This window comes from Megalops cyprinoides, chromosome 16, assembly GCF_013368585.1.
Source record: "Megalops cyprinoides isolate fMegCyp1 chromosome 16, fMegCyp1.pri, whole genome shotgun sequence".
NCBI lineage: Eukaryota > Metazoa > Chordata > Actinopteri > Elopiformes > Megalopidae > Megalops > Megalops cyprinoides.
In genome coordinates this window covers 19,140,132-19,149,111 of record NC_050598.1, presented here as the reverse complement: position 1 = coordinate 19,149,111, position 8,980 = coordinate 19,140,132, and positions in this window count along the sequence as shown.

The following is an 8,980-nucleotide window of genomic DNA, read 5'->3' as shown; positions in this document are numbered from 1 at the left end:
TGTAAGTCTATCAGTGAAAGCCTTTCTCAAATGCCATCTTCCCTTAAAATTTTACTTTAATTTTATGAACACTTTTTAGAATGCACTCAAAGCCACAAAAGAGTAATTTGAAAATTTAGGTCAGAGTCTAATCTGTGAAGTGATGTATTTGGCTGTCAATAGTACTTTTACTCTGCTGAATAAGAAACATTGGTTCCTCAGTATGAGGCTTGTTAATATACCTGGGCCTCTGACTTGTCCTCCTTGTGTTTGGCTTCAAAGCGGACAGAATTATCAGCCGTACTGTGAACCTTGTCTCAGCAGGGTTGCTCTGTGCCTTGTGTCGACCACAAGAACAAGAACAAGCTGGTTTTCATTCAACGTCTGTCAACATGATGAGGTCGTTAACAGATTGGGGTAAGCCTCTTGCATTGTGTCTTGGAATTGCTTTTGACAAGTCAAGGGAAATGATTTGATTAATGAACAAAGTCATTTCCCACTTGTAATTAATACGAGAGGATATAGAGTCATTTTTAGAAAGAAGAGTGAAATATTCTATTAGTGCAAGGTGTTTCAGTGGGGGAGGGGCACCCTACCAGCTAGAGAAGGGCAGGTCTTCAATATGATACATTTGTCAATGTATGCTGTAAACGTCCACACCATTAGTAACAGTCTCTTTCCATAAAAAATGCAATTAAATAAATGAATAGGAGAAGAAAGAATTACTTGGTCTACTTTGTATGCTTTGTCATTGTAAGTGATATGAATGTGTACACTTAATACTGTGTATGCTTTATATTCTTACCTCAGTATATTCATACAGTAATTTACGCTTTCTACTTATATTTCCACAAAAATAGCAACAACAAAATATTATAGCCATATTGCACTGCAGATGTTTTTTCCCCTGATGAATTACGATGTAATAGCTTAATTTGCAAGTGTCATGTTTCCTCTGACTGGGTAACATTTTTTTTTCTTTTTTTTTCAATTTCTTACTGGGAACTGGTTCACAGCATCAGTTCTCTTCCATCTACTGCATTGCGTTTTATGTTACTCATATCGAATTTAAAATGTAATATCTCTTGAGGGGAGTATACTGTATTGTCATAACAATAAATAACTCCATCCTGAAAACCCTGACCATATTTAACACCAGTGCTTTTTCAAAATTTGTCATCAATCTTATGGAAGATAAATGTGAAAGGTATTTATAATGCCACATACTAATAAATCAGGATAAAGCATAAGGTAGAACAATGTGAAGATAGCCATCAGATAGTTCTATATATAAATTAAAAACACTTCACTTAATGCAATAGCTTATGTCTTGTGTGATGGGGTTGCAAGGGGTTGCATGTATTACTATATTTTTTTAATTTTCTTCTGAACTGCCTCCAGTTCATCCACACACATACATGCTTACGCACACACAAATAAAGGCTCCTAACAATTGTTCATGTCAATCCAGAACCATGCATTTTTGTTACCTGTTCTGACAACCGCTGGCTGACACGAACATGCAAGTCTGAGGAGTTGGCATCCCAGGGAGGTGTTACAGTTGAATTGAAAATAGTGAAGAAATTACTAAACACTGTACTTACAGTTGCTTTTTGCATAAATAAAAATAAAATGAATATTAAAAATAATAATAAACATGTATGCATGTAACTTATCTTAGTTATTCAGAGCTTTTATTCATAAGTGTAGTATCTCCACTGCCAATGTGAACAAAATTTTCATATTAACTCAGTTGACAAGGGCCAGTTATTCCTCAAATTTTCAGAAAAATCTGTCCTGACATTTTATTAAACAGAATGAAAAGTAACTTTTGTTATACAAGTGACTGAGTTGGCGCACCTCAAATGTGCCAGGGAATGCCCAGAGACATGAATGGGGTTGTTTTACTACTAGCTACAAAACAGGCTAACTAAATTGGCTGGTTAGACGGAATGCCCTTAGCTGCTTAGCAGACACTCTCAGCCAGAGCGACTTACATAGGTCACAATTATGTTATCCATTTATATAGCTGGATATTTACTGAGGCAATGCTGAGTTAAGTACCTTGTCCAAGGGTACAACAGCAGTGACCCAGCAGAGAATCAAAGGAGCAACCTTTGGCTTACAAGCCCTGCATCTTACCACTACACCAGCCTACTACCATGAGCAGTTGTGGAATTGTGGAATTGTGGAACTCCTGGATTATTGTCTCTGTCAGATGCCATATATTTATGGTTGTGTACACTTATCTGTCTAAGAGTTTGCACAAGTCATATGTAAAATCATATATTTTTCTGCTTCCTTTCAGAAATAGTGGATGTGTTATTGTACACGACTGTACACATGGTTACAGTGGTTTCAGTTTGCAGAATACAGTTTTTGTAGGAGTAACTGACACAAAGGAAGGAAAAATATTTGCTCTTTGCAATGTGTAGTGAAAGTGCACTGACTTTTTCCTGTGTGAGTACTTTGCAAACTCAAAGACAGACCAGTGACAGAAATATCTATTTGACTTTTCTGGCTGTGATAGAATAACTGTATTGTAGTGGAAGAGTATCTGTATGGCTGTTTGAGAGAATGTTTGAATCCTCAGCAACCTGCCAAGTGGTGACTACATGTAGTTTGAAGTCCGGTAGACCAGCACAGCCACAGTGCCAAGGCAGGTTTCAAAGCAGTATGTGCTGTAAAACCTTGTCAGTTTAGAGGTCAAGTTAACAGCTAATATGGTTCTGTGAATTTGCAGTGTCTTTTCTCGTCAAATCTTAATTTTGACATAATGGATCATTTTTAGATTGAAAGACATATACTATACCTACATACAGTATATACTGTACATACTGTACATACATACAGAGAGAAAGAGAGAAAGAGAGAGAGATAGAGAGAGAGACTGTCTATATAATAAATTATTGACAATTTCTCAGAACATCAGCACATTAAGTTTAACATGAACCTGAGGATCAATATGTACAGACCTGTGAAGGTCTGTCTATTGAAGCTCATGGGGACTCAATGATGTGCTGCTTACAAGGATGACCAAGGAGGAGTTCATCTTATGAATGAAGCATTAATTTTATTTTAAAAGAAATGTTCAACAAATGCCATATTTAAAGGCCTTGCTCTTCGTGATCCCAGTGATACGCTGCACATGATTATAGCATTAAAAGTGAACTCAGAAAGCTTTCTTTGATTGACGGTAACTTTTCACTTTAGGCTGACATTTGTCTGGCTGCAACTACAAAGATGAAATGTGGGGCATGAATGAATATGCTTTTTGAACTCAGGATTTAGTAAAATATTAAAGCATCACAATGAATATTTCTGGTGAAATTCAAGATGGTCAAACTATCAAATTGCCCCTTTTTGATCAAGTTGCAGTGGAAGACCCCATATATCAGAATTGGTGTTAAATATTGAAAGGATGGGATTAATGTGAAAAGGAAATAATTTCAAATCAATCAAATAGCCACACATTTTTATGGATAATACAACATTTTAATGATGAGAATCATGCAAGAGTATATGTTATTCAGATGAATACATCTAATTCCTAATATGACTTTCGTTTCATGATAGAGTGAAAAATTGCTGTAACTGACAGAAACAGATCAACAGTTAATTAAAAAATTATTGTAATTACATGCACTTTAGCCATTTGGAATAAGATGAATGTGAAATCATTAAGCACACTTTCGAAACCAGATGTTCGTTAAATCACTTCTGTGCAAACAGCATTGAACAATGGATTGCCTAAATGTGCACTTGCATTAGAATTCTGAGTATTTCATTCAACAGTGCATGCAATGAATTCACTGCAACAAACAAATAAAGACAACTGATCATTTTTATTTCGAAAGCTAAACATTGTATTATTTATTAGACCAGGGTATTTTCTGTGCTGTTCATCTCCACGTTTCATAAAAGCAAAGGCACAGTTTTCCTGGAATGTAATTAGCGTAAGAGAATTTGTACAAAAAATAGTATTTGTTTTATTAATCATTTTGATGCTCTGAAAAAATGCAGTAGAAGAAAGGTTGCATAAACATGTTTTAGTGATGCATAGTGATGTCTGGGCTGCCTGTCCTTAAACAAGCAAATTGTTCAGGGATGCTAATCATCATAGGTCAGTTTCTTAATTTTCAGTTAGCACCCGCTGTTTAATTTATTGAATTGCTTCAACATTTCCAGATAAGCACCATGTCTGACCATTAACTGACAATATAAGTATTACTGTGGAGCCTAAGCCAGACCAGGAGACTTAGAGAGGTGGACCATTAACTGAAGCAAGGGAGATCTATATTGAGATCTGTTGGGATGGCCTGAGGGCTTGTGAACAATTAAGGTCATATCTCTTTTCCAGGCAGTTTCCTGCATTATTTCTGATCCTTTTAGTTTTTCTTGACATTCCTTGGATTTGATATTCAAATTGTACACTTCATAAACCATGCTGCATTGTGACATTTTCTTTTTTTTTTAATTCTTGTTTTCTAATTCACATCCATTGACACATAAGGGAGCAGTAAGTACATTACACTTTATTCCTACTTTGAAATCAGATAATAGGTGCTGCCTTTAACAGGGTGCTAGAGATTCATTATCGATTCATTTGCATGTGGGGAGGATCTGGGAAGGTTCTATTTCTGGTAGCATTCACTGTTCCTTTCTTAGACATCTCAGCCCCTTTCCTTGACACACATTGACAACTGTGTTATTATTCTCTGTCAAACACACCAGGTGTCTGACTCATGCTGGTTTATTTCCCTCATAAAAGCCACGCTGGGTAATTTCAATTTTTCTGCCTTCAGGTAAAGCCCAAACAACAATCCCTTATCTTGTGGATCACTTTTACCGGCACCCTTATTAATCCAAGGTTTTAATTTACTTGTACCTCCTTGAACACTAGTTCATGCGGGTGCATATTTGAGGCTGTCCACACATAAATCTGAACTGGAGGCCTTAAGAAAAGAATAGGGTAAGGAGGGGGAGCTGACACAGGGGAATTATATGTTTATTAGAAAATAGGATGCCACTGCCCCTTCTTTAGACTCTCCTCATGGGCAAATCAAGTCGGTGTGTGTGTGTGTGCATCTGCAAAAACCAAGTATCATGAAAAAAAACCACAAAAGAAAGTGAGACAGAGGCACAGCAGATTCTTTTCAAAAACAATATGGAGGTGGTCTAACCACATTTGCTAATATAGTGTAATAATGGCAGTTGACAGTTGTCACTGTCTTCTTTTGAATTGATTTACTGCACATATAATTTCACTGCTGAATAAGATGTGAAAATATTGCTCTACCTTTAAATATTGACGTAATGCAAATATATTTGTTGGGTAACATTCTAGGTTTCTGTTCTGAAAGGTTTCTTATGGGGAATGTAACATATGTTAATGAGAAGTAAAAAGGAAGTCCAATTAAGGGTGACAGTTTTAAGAAGTTTATTAAGCAGGTGCACATAACGCCCAGTAATGGTGTTGGTTACGTATTTGGTTTATGCTTTATTAGTTATATCACTACTTTACTTGTTGTAAATATGTTTTCATAATTTTGTATATAATTGGATATGTACGGTGTTTCTAACATTGTACAATATACTGGATATCTATCTATGGTCCATTCAGTTATTCGTTTATGTTAGGCGTGCAAGAATCAGATCTTTAAGAACGTTGCTTATGAGTAGAACAAATTCAGGCTGCAACCAACTGTCTTCTTACCTGCTGTGTCATACTGTGGCCTATATACATCAGGGCCTTTGAGCCCAAATGTGCTCTGTCATTCAGAGCCTCTCCACCACCACCCTAGAGGCCCCTCCCTTGGTGATGTCTCAGCTTCCCTGACTCCCTCAAGCCCTCTGAGTCACCAGGCTGCCAAGGACCAGAAGCTGTGGAGTGCAATCCTGGTTTGAGACCGGCTCATTTCGATCTTCTCTCACGCTCAGCAGCTCAGAGTAGGCTCGATGCATTATTAACGACACCATTCCATTGTTGTTTTCTCAACAGTCATTTTTCTAGATTAATATATTTGTCCTCTTCACCGGGTAATTCACTGTCCTGCATATGAAATATTTAATGCCATCCTCCTATTGACACTCTCTCCCTCTGGATCGGTAGTGTGCTACAACAGGCAATGCCCAGAACAATAACTGGTGCACTGGAGTATCAGAGCTGCCTATTATCAAAGTGAGTCTAATGCAAAATTCAACAGTGCAGCCATGGAGGCCGCTCAAAAAAGGGAACCATTTTTCATGCTTTCATAGCCTTTCATCCCGCTGAATACGGCATTCGCCATGTTTCCATTTACATCCCCATGTCTTGCTGCACTGGAAAAAATTTGGCCAAGAACACAGCCCATTCAAATGGCAAATCCTTTTAAGTCATGGTGTAACTCTGATCTCCTCTCTCAGACCTTCAGAAGGAATCAAAAGCTGTGGAAAAAGCCGCAGCAACAGTGGGGGGCGCCAAAGGCACACAAAAAGAACATCCCTTCGCTGAAAATGTGAAAGGAGAGAGTAAAATCTTTTTTTGGAATGTGAAATTCAAATTGATTGCTGAGGAACTTCAATGTGAGGATGGCACGTTGGGGTCTTTGGTTCATAAACTTTTTACTGCATACTCAATGGTGTGCTCAAACTGTGACATGCCCCCCCCTTTAATTTAAGAAATGAATTGACTTGCAGGTATTTGTGGCCTTTTTGTGTTGAAATTCTACAGTTTTTTTTTTCTTTTTCAACAAAAGAAAATGTGCAATGTTTGTTATTTTTAATCTTTTTTACTTTACATTTTCAGGTAATAATATTCTTGCTTTAGTAGCCCAAAAGAGACAGAAAAAGGTAGAGACAGCAGTTGGACCTTCTGGGCCAGTGAGATTATCTTTGCAAAGAAATGAATAAATATAGCAGTTCATATCCTGAACCTTGGATGATCCTACAAGATAAAATTCAGTGGAGGCGTACTTGTCAGGGTGATGAGGAGTAATTAAGTTGAGAATGATAAAAAATACATAAAAGTGAGAGAAACTGTTATCAGAATAATGTCAGAGGTGCATGTTTTCAAAACACGCAAAACACCACTTTGCAGTATTGAGTTGGGTTTTGCTATATTGAAAATGAGGACTGTCTTGCTTAAAGAATACAAGAGATGCTTTCTTACAACTCTTGAATGTGACCTCACCACCAATGACATGTGTGATCATTTTCAGTTTAACTCCATTAAGTACCCATCTCTCTGTGTAATTAGTGTGTCTTTCTTACCTATAAATGAATCACAGTCCTGCTTGTTTCTTTTCAAGACGGTGGGTAAAAAAAAAAAAAGAAAAAAACATTTCTTTTGACATTGCTCTGCTTTGCACCCTTCTCTAAGGACAGTGTCAGGAGACTTTTTTATGGTGTCAGACACCAGTATTTTGCACATCCTGAGAACTGTGGTTTCTCTTCCATTCAAAATAGGAAGTAGTGACAGATCCCTGCATGAGAGTACTGAACTGGCAATACATGCAGAGTGCAGAAACTCTGTCTGTTCAGGGGTGGTTCATCTAACAGTAGTTGCGGGTCAGCATTGAAGAGATTGTGGGCAAAACACACACATGCACGCACGCACGCACACACACAACAGATACTAACACAAAAGGTTCTACTTTGGATGCAGTAATGGCAAACAACAGTGTGAGAACTCAGATCCGAAACATGGAGATTGTAGATTTTGAGAGATTGAGCAATCTTCATAGTTTATTAAAGTTTATATTTAAGTACTTGTAGTTAATGACAGCAGTGTAGCAGCGTTCTGAGTTCTCAGGGTAAATGTGTCATGGACCATGGTGACAAAAAGCCATCAACAAATATCAAAATCTGGATTCTGCCCTTAAAGGAATAGAACCAAGGTAAGGAATAATACCTTAAATGAACTGAAATCTTGCAATTTAGAGGGAAACTTCCTGATTCCAACCTACGGTCTTGTCTTGTTATGTAGATCATTTCTTTATGATGTTGTGAGTGCAGATGTGTACTCATCTTGCACTTTGGTTTAAAGCTAGCAGTAGCTTTTAACATGTCATAGTCTGACTCCAGCTCATACTGAGGGATATCTGACTGACAGAAAACATGAGAAAAAATCTATCTACTTTAATGATGCAGATCCACAGAGTTACCTTGTCCTGTATGTAAAGGATGCTTAAAATATGTATGTGTATGTGTGTGCATCATGTACACATATGTATGTTCTGTTTTCAAATAATGGTAATGTTCATATTGTGCTGGAAACACAAACACACACACACACACACACACACACACACACACACACAAAATGTTCAAATTAAGCAACTCCAACTTCCACTTGCATTTCAGATATATAGCAAGGAAGTTTCTAGTGACAAAGAAGCAAAATTTACCTTCCAATCTGCAATATTTATTAACTATTTATGAAGGTACACAGTTTCCATGAGCTTATTTTCAGCACTCAAAAATAAAGCACAGATCAATACAGAACAGTATGTCATCTAAAGGGACTCAGGCAATCGTTCAACACATTTTGACCTTCTACATGCAGTATTTTTTAGAATTGGGTTCACCATATGCTGTTATAGATACACATATTTGTTCAGTCATTCACAGGACAGAAATTCATCACCTGCTTTTGCACAATGAAACTGAAAATTACTGTTACGTAACTTGCTATAACTTTTTAAAGACTTGATTTAATACGGAACAGATTCTGATATGTCAACAGCTTGTTGCTAGTCTGTACTTAATTAGGTACAGACCACATCCTACACATTGGATGCTTGAGATAATTTGGTAAAAGAATATATTTAATGAAACCAGTGGAATAACAACAAAACCTGTTGGTCTGCTTCAAGTTGTGATTGAAAAGAGTGAGGGGGTAGAAGACTCTGGAGTATATGGCTTGAATCTTGGATGGATGCACTGCTGGTTTTCTGGACATTGATCTCCCAGCCTAAGGAGTCTGAATATTAAGGAAAGGAAGAGAAGGGGGGAAGAAGGG